General features: G+C 38.3%; 1 pseudogene; it reads left to right on the top strand.

The window, feature by feature from the left end:
* The first annotated feature begins 12,088 nt into the window (after positions 1-12,088).
* Positions 12,089-14,039, top strand: LOC102814271 (annotated as a pseudogene).
* The last annotated feature ends 3,634 nt before the right edge of the window (positions 14,040-17,673 follow it).

The following is a 17,673-nucleotide window of genomic DNA, read 5'->3' as shown; positions in this document are numbered from 1 at the left end:
TTGGACCCAGAGAGGGAAAGGGACTGTGGGCCGAAAACTGGGGGGAGGAGGGGGAAGTGTAGGGGGCGGGTTTCTGGGATATACCCTTTGGGTGGTTGATGATGCATGGAGGGGATTGGAACCATGGCAGTGAGATGATATACGATGGAATGAATGTAAAACTGAAGTTACCCCATGTAAACTATCATATAATTCACAATAAAACATTCAAAAAAAAGAGAGAGAGAGAGGGATAGCATAAGACCAAGAGCCAATGGTACTGAGAGAAGAAGTCCAAGGTGCACTTAAGGCATTGGCAAAGAATACAAATTGAAATCTTTCAACAAACTGATGCAGCACTGGAGGCATTTACTCAACTATGCCAAGAAATTTGGAAAACAATCACCTGGACAATTGATTGGAAGAGTTCCACATTTGTGCCTCCAAATAGATGTGATTCAATGGAATGCAGAGATCATCAAACAATATCATTAGTATCACATGCAAGTAAAATTTTCACGAAGATATTTCAAAAGCAGCTGTAACAGTACATTGACAGGGAACTTCCAGAAGTTCAAACAGATTCAACCAAGGATGTGGAAATAGGGATATCATTGCTGATGTCAGATGGATCTTGGCTAAAAGCAAGAGAATACCAGAAAGATATTTACCTATGCTTTATGAACTATGCAAAGCCTTTTGACTGTGGATAATGACAAGCTATGGATAGTATCGCAAAGAATGGGTATTCGAGAGCATTTCATTGTGCTCATGAAGAACCTGTACATAGACCAAGAGGCTATTGTTCAAATAGAACAAGGGAATACTGAATGGTTTAAAATCAGGAAAGATGTGTGCTGGGCTTGTATTTTTTTCACCATACTTATTCAATCTGTTGTTATTGTTGTTAAGTGTTGTTGAGTCATTTCTGACTCATAGTGACCCTGTTTCTGAGGAGTTGTTGGTGGGTTTAGACTACCAACCTTGTTCACATTCCAGTGCTGATCTTACAATGCCATACCAGGAATCCACTCAATCTGTAAGCTGAGCAAATATTCTGAGACACTGGATGATATGGAGAAGAATGTAGTATCAGGATTAGAGGAAGACTCATTAACAACTTGCAATATGCAGATGATACAACCTTACTTGCTGAAAGCTAAGAGGACTTAAAATACTTACTGATGAAGCTCAAAGACTACAGTGTTCGGTATGGGTTGCACCTCAATGTAAATAAAACAAAAACCCTCACAACTGTATGGACAAATAACATCATGATTAATGAAGAAAAACATTGAAGTTGTCAAAGACTTCATTTTGCTCAGATCAACCATCAACACTCAATAAAGCAGCAGTCCAACAAATCTTAATGTAGTGTATTAAGCAAATGTGCTGCACAAGATCTCTAAAGCATTCAAGAGCAAAGATATTAGTTTGAGGACTAAAGTGTGCTTGACCCAAACTACGGTATTTTCAGTAGCCTCATATGCATATGAACATTAAACAGTGAATAAGGAAGACCGTAGAAGAATTGGTGCATTTGAGTTATGATGTTGAATAAGAATATTGAAAGTATCATGGACTGTCTGAAGAACACACAAATCTGTGTTGAAAGAAATATAGTGATCCTTATGTGTTTCAATTCCTTTTTGATGGCTCCCAATTTTCCTATATTCATACTTGATGCATTTCACATTTTAATTATTAATGGATGTTTGCAGCAGTTTCCTCTCATTTTGAGTTGCCCCCTATTAGCAAATGAAGGTCCTGTAAGCTTTATTCCATCCATGTTATTAACTCTATTTTGAGGAGACAGTTCTGCTCCAATAGTATTTTAAATGCCTTCCAATACGAGGTGCTCATGTCCTGGTGCTATATGTGACAATGTTCTGCTGCTATTAATAAGATTTTCAGTGGGAACCATTCAGAAGTGGTCCATCTGTTCCTTTTCATACTCTGTCTTAGTCTGGAAGCACTGCTGAAACCTGTTCATAGGTGACCCTGCTGGTACTTAAAATACTGGAGGCATAGCTTACAACAGCACAGCAATATGCAAGCCATCACAGGATGACAAACTGACAGTTTGTTGTTGTTTTTTATTATTAGAATAAAATAATCAAAACTTTCAGGGATTCCAGTGTATGTTATCCGGTCTCTTCATTTACCAAATGAGGAAACTATGGCCCAAAGAATGGCAAGGATATATTAAGGACAAAATATGGGGCTCTTGATTTCTGGACCATATTGGTGGTGGTGGTGGTTATGTGCCATGGAGTCGGTTCCGACTCATAGTGACCCTGTATAGGGCTTCCGAGGCTGTAAATCTTTACAGAAGCAGAAAATCTCATCTTTCTCCCACGGAAGAGCTAGTAGTTTAGAACTGCTGATCTTGACTTGTAACAAGAAGCCCGACTTGCAACCACTACATTACCAAGGCTTCTCTGGACCATATTGTTGTTGTTGTTAAGTGCCGTCGAGTCGATTCCGTCCCATAGTGACCCTGTATAGGGTTTCCGAGGAGCAGCTGGTGAGTTTGAAGCACCGACTTTGCAGTTCAAATGGCTTTGCAGTCTGGCGCATTAATCCACAGTGCCATACCAGGACTCTCTGGACTATATTTGTTGTTGTTGTTGTTACGTGCGGTGGAGTTGGTTCTGTCTGACTAATAGCGACCCTGTACAGGCTGTAAATCTCTACGGGAGCAGAAAGCCTCATCTTTCTCCCTCGGAGCAGCTTGTAGTTTCGAACTGCTGACCTTGCAGTTTGCAGCTGGATTCATAACCACTACGTTACCAGAGGACATCAGAAGGTATAAATTAATATACACAAGTAAATAATTTACAAGGAAGCATTAAAAGTCAGTACAGTCCTATATTTTAAAAGCATGTACTTTCTTTCAAAAAATTTAGTTTATTAAAATTTTTAATAATTATTAAAATTTATTAATTTATGGAGTCCTGGTGTGGCACTGTAAGATAAGCAACGTTGATTTAAACTGCAAGGTGGCGGTTTAAATCCACCAGTCACTACTCAGAAACCCTATACAAGGTCGCTATGAGTCGAAACCAACTCTACTGCATTTACAACAACAACATAATGTGCTTTAGGAGTTCTGGTGTGGCACTGTAGGATAAGCACTGGACTGCTAACCACATGATTAGTGGTTCGAACCCAATAGCAGCTACTAGGAAACTCTACAGAGGGTTGCTATGGGTCAGAATGGATTCGAGGCACTTAACAGCAATAACAAGTTCTCTAAGGAGCCCTGGTAGTATAGTGAGTTACAGGTTGCACTGCTAACTGCAATGTCAGCAGTTAAAACCCACCAGTCACTCCGCTGGCAAAAGATTAAGCTTTCTGCTCCAGTAAGTATTTACAGTCTCTGAACCTCTGTACAGGTTCCCTATGAGTCAGTATGTTCTCTAGTTGAAAGTAAGAAAATAACATTTTATACTCTCTACTACAGAGTCTTCACAAAGCTCAGTTGGTCTCTCCTTTCCTGCCCCAATTATTTGGAATGAGTGGAAAAAAATTGGACTGGCTCAACACTCATAGAAACCACAGAGTAATTAGCAAATAGAAGGCACACCAAAGCCAAGGGATACTATACTGGCTTGTAAGGATAATTGAAAGTTTACTGATAAAAATCAATTTTTATCGGTTCACTTACACCCCATAATAAGGCCACTGTGGCACTTCCTGCTCAAGGCGCATAAGTGAGAGCTGGTACGCTTTTGATTTTAATAAATACTGTCTGTGGGAAGTCCGTACAGGAATGAACAGATGTTGGAACCATATGATAATAGTGTGGCATGATAAAAAAAAAAACAACCTGCGTATTTATATGGCACACCTGGTGTTTATGATACTTTTGCAACTTTTATAACTACAGCATCTGGCCCTTTGCTGCTGTTCTTTAATTTTCAAATACCCAGGATCTTATGTCTCTTGCAGTGTAGACATGCCCATCAGGAAAAAGAAAAAAAAAAAAAGCAGTAATTATATCGTGAATCTTGTAGAGAGAGACTGCTGCCTCCCCACAAGGAACTTGCTTTAAATCTGTTAGCAAATTTTTTCAATATGAGAAAACATTTAGTTTAGCCTTTTCTAGTTCTTCTTGAGACAAAAAGGATTCACTCAAGGATTACTAGATAAGCCATCTGCATAATAAGCCTTACTAATTTTTAAAAAATTGGTGATAATTTACGGAAAGTATCTAAAATACAAATATTGCTAGTTGTTGTTGTGTGGTTTTCGGACTCATAATGCCCCTGTGTGGGGTTTCTGAGAAACAGCTGGTGGATTTGGACTGCCAACCTTGCAGTTGTTGTTGTTAAGTGCCGTCGAGTCAATTCCAACCCATAGAGACCCTGTATAGGGTTTCCAAGGAGCAGCTGGTGAGCTTGAACCACCGACCTTGCAGTTCAAACGACTTTGCAGTCTGATGCATTAACCCCCAGTGCCACATCAGTACTCCAACCTAGCAGTTAGCAGTCCAATATTTATCCTACAGCACCACACCAAGACGCGTATGTTACTATAAGCTATTTAGGCTCTATATTATGAAGTGGGTACAGATAATATAATTTGATGTAACTCAAGTTTGATTGAACTTTGTGATTTATCTCGAAGCTTTAGGGTGTGTTCATGTGTTAAAAGACAACAAATAGAAAATAATTTGTCCAAAATTATTAGTTTTCTAATGAGTAAATCCAATTAATAGCACAACCCATCCAAAACTTGATAAAATTCATTCCATACACTCTGGAATTGTCTGAACTAACTCTCAGAGGAAACTTTAGAGTAGTGAATGAGACCTGATTTCTATAGCAAGTCATGCTTGTTAAAGATAACTATTTGGGCAAAGCACTTTTCAAAAAATACATACAACTTGAGTTTTTGTGATGATGAACCTGCCAGGGTTTATAAGATAACAAACTTACATTAAATTTTTCATGTATTGGATAAATTTCAGTAAGGAAACAAACTCTCAGGTGACAATCTGAAATCCCTAAATCAGGTATAGAAAACACTCATTGAACTAATGGATCATTGACTCTCACTGATCACCAGAAACCAACACAGTGCTCTAAGAGCCCATTACCAAACATTCAGAGATGGTTTATGAGATAAATATATTTGCTACTAATGTCTTTTGATCTTATAAACATAACCTCTAACTCTAGTGTCTATGTTTTAAATGCAATTTCATTTCTTATTTCCAAGCCAAGTGGGTCTCAGAAGAAAATATAGGGGTGATCTGGGTGATTCAAAGCAATTCCAACGACACCTTCCCCATCAAACATGGTTTTTGCCTTCACTTTGAAATGCACTTTTCCTAAACAGTGTTTGTTGTGTAACTTTCTCCTGCCTCTGTTTTCTGTCAAAGTTACCCAGGCTCATTCTAAGGAAAGCAATTCCAAGAATCACAGCCATTATTACAGGTAGTCAAAATGCCATAAAATCTTAACCATTAGCCATATATGACAGCATCAATGACTAGAAGACAATGGCCCAGTCCTACATCATCCTCACAGTCACCAGAATATTCAAGTCTATTGTTGCAGCTATTGTTTTTCCCTCAACCTCACTTTACCAAATACCATGTGCTCCTAAACTGATGGGTCCCCCAATGACGTGTTCAGTCATGTTTGTTGTTGTTGTCAATTCCAACTCATAGTGATCCTGTATAGGGTTTCCGAGGAGCAACTGGTGAGTTTGAGCCACCGACCTTGCAATTCAAATGACCTTGTTGTCCGGTGCATTATCACACAGTGCCACACCAGTTTAGTTTCATTCATGTTGTTGTTGTTAAGTGCCATCAAGTCTGTTCTGACCCATAGTGACCCTGTATAGGGTTTCCAAGGAACAGCTGGTGAACTTGAACCGCCAACCCTGCAGTTCAAACGGCTTTGCAGTCTGGCGCATTAAACCACAATACCATACCAGGACTCCTTCATTCATGTAGGAGCATCTAATTTTCCTCATAAGATACAACCCAAGACTGTCTACCTAGAAGAAAGGGAAAGGCATTTAATCATCAGCTCTGTTCCCCATTGGCTGAAGAGGGGAACTTTATTTACTGGTTGCTTCTACTTAACTGTCAAATGCCTTCTTAGACCATCCTTTGCCAAGGAATCAGAGACACTCCGTGCCCAAAGTGAGAGGCACTTGTGTATAGCCTAAGACAAAGAGCTGTCAGGTGGCTACTGCAGAAAGCTGGTCAAAGGCTGCTTGGTCACCCAGGTGTGACTGAGTGGAAGATGAAACCAGAGGCTTAGATATGTCTCATAAGCAATGCCCAATATATCCTATAATGAACCCCCTATGTAAAAGTATTTATAATATTTCATGTAGTAATGACAAGAGCAGTTTGTTTTTTACAGTTGTTATTTCAATACTCCTCCACATAATCTAAACATGAACTGTAAAATTTGCTCCCCTTCAATCAGTATTAATGAAATAATTCCACTGAGATTGGTTATTATGATAAGCACCATGGAGCTGATGAAAAATGGATTTTTTATTAGTGTTTTATCCTTATTAACAAGGAAATTCCACAACCATGTTGTTACACATAATATTGAATAAGCAGCTTCTCATAATTATGAAATATAGAGTTAGAGACTATTCCATTTATTCTCTGAGGTTTTTAATCACATCTGTGGTTTTATTCAAGACCAAAGATGACAGGTTTACCTTTCCAAAAAGAAGACAATGTACTTATCAACAAAATCTTATTGTATTTTAATTACTAGCATGTCTATTTTCCTTTCCAGTACTGATTTAAAATATTTTTAAATAACAAAATTTATGTAACTTGGCTTTATGAATATGCATCACACTGCTCCTATCTAATCTAGCTGATAAAACTTCACAAGTGCATATTCATGCATGCACTGAAAACAAGAATAGAGGATTGAGATGGTTAAGCAAAGAAAAGTTCATTTGTGAAAGTAGTATTATTATCTGCCATTTATTGAACTCTGGAAATGTGCTAGGTACTGTGCTAAATGCTTTTTTATGTAGCATGTCATTTAATCCTTACCAAATAATAGGTGTTTTTATTCCCATTTCATAGATAAGGAAATTGGTGCAGAGAGAAATTGAGTAGTATGTCCATGGTTACATAGCAGCAACTGGTGTAGCCAGGAATCAAAGAAGTGTGTATTATTTCATCATCCAGAATGTTATTCAGCATATTTTGTTGCTTTTGACTTAGATATGCCAGGAATGACCAAGGTAGGACCTGTAATTCTATATATATTGGGTCAATTAGAAATGTGGTCTTCTGGTAAGTGTCTGGAAGAAATTGTAACTGCTCCTTTGGCAGTTTAGAGCCATTGACACTCTGTCTAGCTTGACTACCAGGTACTGTCCTTTCCCTTTGATCTGCAGTCAGATCACATTGTTTGGTTTTGTTGTGGTACATTCCTAGAACATTTAAGCAGCAGATTATTCTCAAGGAAAGAAATGAATTAAAAACAATCACATCTCTATTCATCAATTTTTCATCATCCTTGCAGAAATAAACTTTAAGAGTTTTTAGTAAAGTTTCTAAATTTTATAATCTTGATTTTATTAACAAGTATTAAGCCTTGATACCATTTGGGCCTCTTTCACAGGAATAGTCTCCATGGCCTCCCTATTCACTTTAAGTCTATTAACATCCATGTATATTCTCAAATACTAAATTGAGCAAGATTCACTAAATGCATTAATGTTCACTTAATGCATTAAACCCACCCTTTTTATTTTAACATATCTAGTAGGTACACGGGATATTTTTTAAATTACCATCCTTTTGTTTTTCATCAGTAAAACTGAACCAGTCCAAGCACAAGGGGCCACAGGCTATATTCTAGATTCCTTATTTTTACATCATGTGTGGCTCAACTTGGAGGCAATCACATCATTTCTGCCTAAGTCACAGTAAATGTTTCTCTATAATTGGCAATGCTTGACCAAATTAGCCTGTATGTCATGAACCAAGACTACTGACAAACTTCATTAATTGACAGGTAGAATATCTTTCTACATCCTAGTTCCTGTTGGAGCAGTTTCTGTTCAAATGGGTCATCACACCAAGACTAAGGTCAAATCTTTCATCTTGTTTTGCTTCAAGTTTCCAATTGACACAGGATACTATTTAGTGGTTCTAGGAATGATTAAAGCACTGTAATGAGTGTCTGTAACAATATGTAGCTAATTACCCATCAGAAGGACAAAAGGCAATCAGAAGGTTTGTTTACTTAACTACTAAGATTTTCTGTGAGATGGGTCAAGGTTCTTTGACTTTGGTATGTTGTTAATATCACTTTCTTGTTAGAACAATGCACATTTGAAGAGGAGATTAGAATTACCTAGGGAGCAATTGCTGAATTGTGGGAACAAGATTCCTTGTAACCGCTTCCAAGTGATAACCAATATCATTTTCTTGAATCTTTATGTTGACAATGACCCATGGAAGGCTATGACCACTGCATAACTCAAGGTAATTTTACTGCTGCAACAAGGAACTCTGATGTCTCAGTGACTAAACAGAATAAAAATTCATTTCTCATTCACCATATGGTCAATTAGGTAACCAGTGGGACACCTTCTACAAAGTCATTCAGAAACTAGGGCTCTTACTATACTTTGTTTCTGCCATCTCCTCAGGCTGCAGTCTTCCATTTAATCTTCTGCTTCTGATTGGATGACAAGAAAAGAGAGAAAATATGAGAAAGGTTCAACTGTTCTTTATCACCTTAGCCAAAGCATGGCATAAGTAGCTTCCAATCATTCCGTTAGCAAGTACTTGTCATGTGGCTCCACCTAGATGAGAGAGGGATAGACTACTGTCTAATAATATACCCAAGAAAGGAAAGAAAGGTTTGTTGAGCACATCATTTGTGCTTGACACAACACCAATACGAAACACATTCACAATCGATTCATCATTCTCGAAAATTCTTCCTATTTCCACTATCCCTATCTCATTGTTCAAGTTTCAACTTCAATGTCTCCTCTTCAGAGTGATATTCCCAGTCCACCCATACTAAAGAAGGGTCCCACAAACACTTATGATCTCAGTACTTTATTTATTTACTTAATTAATATTTATCATAAAATGTCATTAGCTATTGTTTGTCTTGAGTTTTTTTGTTTTTGTTTTATTTGTTTTTTTAACATTTTATTGTGAATCGAGTGAAGGTTTGCAAAGCAGATCATCAGTTTTACATTCAGCAAATTCTTTGTTGGTTATCAGGGTGGGGAGGGAGGGGATGGTAGTGCACAGGACAGGGGATAGACACATAATAGTTTGGGCGTTAGGGAGGACAATACACAAGAAGGGGGTGGGGGATAGACGAACAAGGTAGATAGGGGAACACTTAGGCAGGTTTGCGTGGGCTAAATGGGACAGAGGTAAATAGTGATGTATGCTCATCCTTGGAACAATAGGGCTCTGTGGTACAGAGATCGAGGCATAGTCTGAATGGGTAAAAGGGGGGAAATAATGTTAAGATGCTTAACTTTCATGAATATTGGTTTCCTTTGCCTACTATTGCAAAATAGACACTTGAGTGGGATAGAAAGAAATATTTGGAAACATGATTACAGAAAGCTTGTAAAGACGGTATTCAGCCTATAACTCATTGGAATACCTAAAAAGGGGTTCTAGAACTTGCCCAGTGAAATAGGTTTCTTGCAGACCCTTGATAGTGTATAGGACCTTACGTGGAATCCTAAGCTCCATCCAGAACCTTCTGAGGTGGGACATTCCCAATTGAAAAGACAAGCAGACCAGCCTGGAACAGGTAGAGGAACAGAAGATACTTCTTGAAAAAAAGATGAGCAGGAATAATCCAAAACAAAAATGGTAGTCTGGTTGGCTACAACAGGAACAAACTAATTGTTCACTGGGGAGCCATCAAGGCAAGCAATCAAGTCCTTCAGGACAAACCCCCCTCCAAGACTGAAACTCAAAAAGAACACACAAGCAGGCATGTAAGCTTGCTGGCAACCACGTTGGTCTACCGGTGAGTGGAAAAGGAGGAAAGGCAGCAATGAAGATATGGGCTGAGTTTAACCACATTTAATTTTTTTAATTTAATTTATATTTTTAATCATATATCAAGTAACATAACATTCCCCCAATTTCATGTTTTACATTATCACTCTCTCTGTTTAGTTATCAGACTCATATAATCAATACATGTTATACGTACAAGTTTATAAATTTAAAATAATATGTAATAAATATAGTTGTAAATTGAAAAATGTCTGCATCAGTCAATATTTTGCCCATGATGATGTCTGCATCTGTCAATATTTTGTCCATGGAATCCTTCAATATTGCAAGTTGAGGCTTGAGTTTTTTCTTCAGTCCTCTGAGCTTGAGAAATATCGAGCATGTTCTTCCCTTATGATTTTCAAATTCCAGGTCTTTACCACATTTCATTACAATACTTCACTTTGTCTTCTCAAGCTGTCCTTTGAAATTTTCTGTTCTTCTCTTTCACTTTCTCATTTATTCCATTCACTTTAGCATCACTATACTGGAGAACAAGTTTGAGAGTATCTTCTGACATCCATTTTGATCTTTCCTTCTTTCCTGTATTTTTAATGACCTTTTGCTTTCTTCCTGTCTGATGTTCTTGATGTTATTTACAGGTCTTCTGGTCTTTGGCCATTAGTGTCTAATGCATCAAATTTGTTCTTGTCTCTACATCAAATTTGTCTCTACATTGAGGTGGGATATGTTCAAGGTCATATTTTGGTTCTCATGGACTTGTTTTAATTTTCTTTATCTTCAACATGAGCTTGCATATGAGCATTTGTGGCGTGTTTCACAATCAGCCACTAGTCTTGTTTTGCTTGCTGATATTGAGCTTCTCCACCATCTCTTCCCACAGATGTAGACAATTTGATTGTGGTGTATTCCATCTGGTGAGTTACTTGTGTATGTTGTTGTTGTTAAGTGCCATTGAGTCAGTTCTGACCCATAAAGATCCTATATAGGGTTTCCGAAGAGTGACTGGTGAGCTTGAACTGCCGATCTTGCAGTTCAAGTGGCTTTGCGTATAGTCACCTTTTATGTTGTTTCAAAAAGGTATTTTCCATGAATAAGTCATTAGTCTTACAAAATTCTATCATGTAATCTCCAGCATCATTTCTATCACCAAGGCCATATTTTCCAACTACTGATCCTTCCACTTTGTTTCCAACCTTCACATTCCAATCATTAGTAATTATCAATACATCATGATTGCATTTTGATCACTTTTAAACTGAAGAAGTTGGTAAAATTTTTCAATTTTGTCATCACTGACTTTAGTTTATAATGTGAATAATTAGCTGGTCTTTCTTGTAGGCATATGAATATTGTTCTATCACAGGCAGCGTTGTACTTCAAGACAGATCTTGATATGTTCTTTTTAATGATGACTGCCACACCATTCCACCTCAATGTGTCATTCCTAACATAGTAAACCATGTGATTGTCAGATTCAAAATGGTCAATACTAGTTCATTTGAGCTCACTAATGCCTAGGAGATGAACCTCTGATTTTTCAGCAGAGGGCATGCAGGCAAGAAGACAATGGAATGACTTGTATAAAACACTGAAAGAAAAAAATTGCTAAGCAAAATCATATATCCAGCAAAACTGGCCATTAAATATGATGACGAAAGTATGTCATTTTCCAACAGACAGAAATTTTTAATATTTCTTACAAAACAGACCAAGCTTACAAAAAGTATTGAAAGGGAGCCCTTCTCCTCAGCGGTTAGTGCTGAGATGCAGAGTATATGCTCTAGGCTCAGAACACACATTTGTTATTTAAAAATCCAAAAGAAATTTAAAAAAAAAAAACTTTTAAAACTTTAAAAACAAAACAAAAAAATTTACAAAAACCCAAGTCTTCCCCACCAAAAACTCTTTTTTTTTTTCTTTCTCTTTTATAAAATAGCCTAGTGAGGTAGCCAAGACCGACCTGCCTACCCACTGTAACCCTGTAGCAGCTCCAAAGAAGGAGCCAAGAGATGGAGGCCTTCCCATGTCCCAGACACCCTCTCAATGGTCCCTGGTCCTAGCACTTGCTTTCCTCCAAGGGAAAGGTCATGCATGGTCTGTGCCCCTGTCAGCAGCCATGTCAAGATAAACCCCAGTGCCCCCAGATACCCCTTGGCCTTGCTCTTCATGGGAGACTTACCTACACCCCAACGTGACCAAGGTGATGCTCTACAAGAAATTCAACCTGGCCAGGCCCATCCTCTCCATCCAGGTCTGCAAGGACACGATTGTCGCCAGAGACATGATCACGAAAGCCCTTTGGCCTACCCATATGTGAACTTCCAGTAACCAGCAGATGCAAAGTGTGCTTTAGACATCATGAGTTTTGATGTTATAAAGGGCAAGCCAGTAAGCATCATGTGATCTTAGTATGACCCATCACTTTGTAAAAGTAGAGTGGGCAATAAATTTTAAATTTTTTGGACAAATCCATAGATAGTAAAGCACTGTATCATACATTTTCTGCTTTTGGAAACTTCTTCTCATGTAAGGTGGTTTGTGATAAAAATGGTTCCAAGGGCTATGTTGTTGTTACAATGCCATTGAGTCAGTTCTGACCCATAACAACCCTGTATAGGGTTTCTGAGGAGAACTGGTGAGTTGAACCACCAACCTTGTGGTTCAAACCAACTTTGCAGTCCAGCGCATTAACCCACAGTGCCAAGCAGCGGAAAAAGCTATTGTAAAAAATGAAAGGTACACTTCTAAATGATCATAAAGCGTTTGTTAGATGATTTAAGACTGTAAGAACAAGAAGCCAGAACTTCTTGTGTAAAAATTAATGACTGATGAAAGTGGAAAACCCAAAGGTTTTGGATTTGTGAGCTTTGAGAGGCATGAAAACTGTAGAAAAGATGAGATGAATGGAAAGGAGCTCAATAGAAAACAAATTTATGTTAGTTGAGCACAAAAAAAAAAATGGAACGACAGACAGAACTTTAGTGCAAAACTGAACATAAAGCAAGATAGGATCACCAGATACCAGGGTATTAACTTGTATGTGAAAAATCTCCATGCAGGTAATGATGATGAATGTTTCCGCAAATAATTTTCTACATTTGGAACAATAATCACTGCAAAGATTACGATGGAGGATGGTCACAGCAAAGGGTTTGGTTTTGTGTTTCTCCTTCCCAAAAGAAGCCACTAAAGCAGTTACAGAAATGAATGGTAGAACTGTGGCCACCAAGCCATTGTATGTAGCTTTAGCTCAGCAAAAAGAAGAGCACCAGACTCACCTCATTAATCAGTATGTGCAGAGAATGTCAAGTGTAAGAGCTGTGCCCAACACCATAACCAACCCCTACAAGCAAGCACCAACTTCAGGTTACTTCATAGCAGCTATCTCACAGACTTAGAACTGAGCTGCATACTATACTAGCCAAACTGCTCAATTAAGACCAAATCCTCACTGGACTGCTCAGGATGCCAGATCTCATCCATTCCAAAATATGCTTGGTGCTATCTCCCTAACTGCTCCTAGATCACCATTTAGTACTTTGAGACCAGCTTCTTCACAGGTTCCACAAGTTATGTCAACACAACGTGTTATTCACACATCTGCACAGACCATGGGTACCTATCTTGCAACTGCTGCTGCTGAAGCTGCTCCTGCTGTCTGCACCATTCCCCAGTATAAATACGCTGCAGGAGTTTGCAATCCTCAACAACATCTTAATGCACAGCCAAGTGTCCCCATGTAGCAGACTGCTGTTCATGTACAAGGTCAAGAACATTTGACTGCTTCCATGTTGAACCCTGCCACTCCTCAAGAGCAAAAGCAAATGTTGGGTGAATGGCTGTTTCCTCTTATTCAAGCCATGCACCTTACTCTTGCTGGTAAAATCACTGGTATGTTGTCAGAGATTGATAATTCAGAACTTCTTCATATGCTTGAGTCACCGGATCCTCTTCCTTCTAAGGTTGGGTACTACAAGCCCACCAAGCTAAAGAGACTGCACAGAAAGCTGATAACAGTACCATTGAAGTTCCAACTGTTTAGAATGATTAGGTACCACAAAAAGAAACTCATGCTTCACCGAAGAAAAAATACCTAAACATCAGAAAACTTTAAATGTTGTTGAAAAAAAAACCACTGCAAAATCTGAAAAAAAGGAAAGGAAACTTTGAACCTTATGTACTGAGCAAATACTAAGTCTAGCAAATAATGTTAGTCCTAGATTAGTTATTCATTTTAAAACAACAAAAAAAAATGCATTAAAAATAATAAAATATAAAAACAAATTAATGTTTTATAAATCCTGGGGAAAAGAATTTTTCAAAGTACAGAATTTTAAAGCAAAGTACAAAAATTTAAAACAATAAAGATAGATGTTTTGTAACAAAAGGAGAAGAGTAGTTGATCTTGCAGTCCAGGATTGGAGGACCCTGGGATGATCAAGGGAGAAGAGCAGAGTAGGGGACCCTATCCAGAGAAGCCGCAACTCCAGAGATGTAGGCAGATACAATGACGTGGAGAGACAGAGTGGCTGGGGACTCTTGACTCAAGGAGGCAGAGGAGCTGTGTGCTGGTGGCCAGGGGCAAGTTTGCAGGGTAAGCCCTTTGCTTGTTTGATTATATATTCCTGAGTGCTTCAGTGTACATCCAAAAAAACAGGGAATAGAAACAAATGCTGTTGAATGATAATGCATGGAAGGGATTGTAGTCATTGCAATGAAATGAAATATGATAGAATGAGTGTAAAGCTGATGTTCTCCCATGTAAACTATCACTCAATTCACAATGAAAACTTTAAAAAAAAAAAATCCTAAACCATTCCTTTCTTTAATTTTGTAGTTCTTTACGGTGTAATAGCTCAGAATGTCACCTCTGTTTTAGATGACAGCATCAATAACTGAGCAAGAAAACGTTATTTGGATTATGAAATTCTTGCTTTAATAAAAATTCCTTAAACCATGGGGGAGGGGCGGATGCCAACGGAAGTTGGATAGAGAACCAACAGCAGCAGACAACAACCTGCGATTAACATACTTGACAATATCACCTAGACTCAGCCCAGATGTACAAGTATGCATAGTAAAACAGACCTAATGAGACTGAAAATAGAGAACCAGATATACAGCTGCAATAATAATAAATAAAACCATAAAGTAAAAGGAAAGAATAAGGTAGTTACAGAACTCCCAAATGAAGAGGAAATCAAATAGCATTCAAGAAAATAAATAAATAAACAACTATCCTGCTACCCGCAAAGATTTAAAAGTCTCAGAAACCCTATACATGGTAGCTATGGGTCATAATTGACTCAAAGGCACTTAACAATAACAAACCCTAAAAACTAGGCCAAGCCTTACTCCTAGCCCTAGCCCAATCCTACCCTTAACACTAATCCAAGTCCTAACCATAATGCCAACAAAAAAGTCTTCAGGTTTGAGATACACTTTACACTGATATCATTAATATTGTTGTTGCTGTTTTTAAGTGCCAGTTAAGTCAGTTCCAACCCATTGTTGTTATTATTGTTAGGTACCATCAAGTCGGTACCAGCTCATAGTGACCTTATGCACAGCAGAACAAAACACTGCCCGATCCTCAGTGTTTCGTTGCCTCACTATCGTTGCCAGGCTTGACCCCACTGATGCTGCCACTTTGCCAATCCATCTTGCTGGGGGTCTACCTCTTTTTCTCAGACCCTCTGCCCTACCAAACATGATATCTTTCTCCAGTGACTGGTCCCTCCTAACAATATGTCCGAAGTATGAAAGACGAAGTTTGGCCATCCTGGACTCCAAGGAGCACTCTGGCTGTACTTCTTCCAACATAAATCTGCTGGTTCTTTTGACAGCCCATGATACTTTCAATGTTCTCCTCCAACACCACAACTCAAAAGCATCAATTCTTCTATGGTCTTCCTTATTCACTGCCCAGCTTTTGCATGCATATGAGGTTTTTGAAAATACCATGGCTTGGGTCAGGCTCACCTTAGTCTTCCAGCTGACAGCTTTGCTCTTCAACACTTTAAAAACAACTTGTGCAGCAGATTTGCCTAATGCAATATGTCATTTGATTTCTTGACTGCTGCTTCCATGAGTGTTGATAGTTGATCCAAGAAGAATGAAGTCCTTGACAACTTCAATCTTTTCTCCATTGATAAGAATGTTGTTTATTGGTCCAGTGGTGAGGATTTTTGTTTTTTTACATTGAGATGTAATCCATACCGAAGGCTGTGCTCTTTGATCTTCATCAGTAAATATGTTAAGTCTTCTTCACTTTCAGCAAGCAAGGCTTCAACCCATAGCGACCCTGAATAGGGTTTCTAAGGAGCAGCTGGTGAGCTTGAACCACCAACCTTGCAGTTCAAACCAACTTTGCAGTCTAATACATTAACCCACAGCCACATACAAGTAAAATTTTGCTGAAGATAATTCATAAACGACTGCAACAGTACATGGATAGGGAACTGCCAGATTACAAACTGGATTCAGAAGAGGAAGTGGAATGAGGGATATCATTGTTGATGTCAGATGGATCTTGGTTGAAAGCAGAGAACACTAGAAAGATGTTTATGTGTGCTTTACTGATGATGCAGAAGCTTTCGACTATATGGATCATGACAAGCCATGAATAGCATTGCAAAGAATGGGTATTACAGAACACTTGATTGTGCACATTAGGATCTTGTACATAGACCATGAAGAAGTCATTCAAACAGAACAATGAGATAATGAATGATTAAAATGAGAGAAAACATGCACCGGGTTGTATTTTTTCACCATACTTATTCATTCTTTATTCTGAGCAAATAATTTGAGAAACTGAATTATCTGAAGAACTTGGCATCAGGATTGGAGGAAGACTCATTAACAACCTGTGATCTTCAGAATATACTATCTTGCTTGCTGAAAGTTAAGAGGATCTAAAATACTGATGAAGGTTAAAGACTAAAGCCTTCAGTATGGATTGCATGTCAATGTAAAGTAAAGAAACATCCTCATAACTAGACCACTAAATAACCTCATGAAAATGGAGAAAAAATCAAAGTTGTCAAATAATTCTTTTTACTTGGATCTACAATCAATACCCATGGAAGCAACAGTCAAGAAAGCAAATGATGTATTACATTAAGCAAATCTGCTGCACAAGACCTCTTTAAAGTTTTCAAGAACAAAGATGTCAGTTTTAGAACTAAGGTGCACCTGCTCTAACCCATGGTATTTTCAATAGCCTCACATGCATGTGAAAGTTGAACAAACAATAAGGAAGACTGTAGAAAAATTCAGGCATTTTAGTTATGGTGTTGGAGAAGAATATTAAAACTACCATGGACTGCCAGGAGAACAAACAAATCTGATCCTAGTGTGGCCGTGCAGGATAATGCACTGGACTGCAAGGTCTGTTTGAACCACCAAGCAAATGGTTCAAAGTCACCAGTCACTCCTTGGAAACCATATACAGCATCACTATGAGTCGGAACCAACTCAACGACGCTTAACAACAACAGCCAGAATGCTCCATTGAAGTCGGATTACAAGACTGTGTCTTTCATATTTCAAACAAATTATCAAGAAGAACCAGTCCCTGGAGAAGAACATTACACTGGATAAAGTGGAAGGTCTGCAAAACAGAGGAAGACCCCCAACAAGATGGATTGGCATAGAGGCAGCAGCAAGGGACT

The sequence above is a fragment of the Chrysochloris asiatica genome, unplaced genomic scaffold (assembly GCF_000296735.1).
Source record: "Chrysochloris asiatica unplaced genomic scaffold, ChrAsi1.0 scaffold00180, whole genome shotgun sequence".
NCBI classification, from domain to species: domain Eukaryota; kingdom Metazoa; phylum Chordata; class Mammalia; order Afrosoricida; family Chrysochloridae; genus Chrysochloris; species Chrysochloris asiatica.
This window is presented reverse-complemented; position numbering and strand designations above follow the sequence as displayed.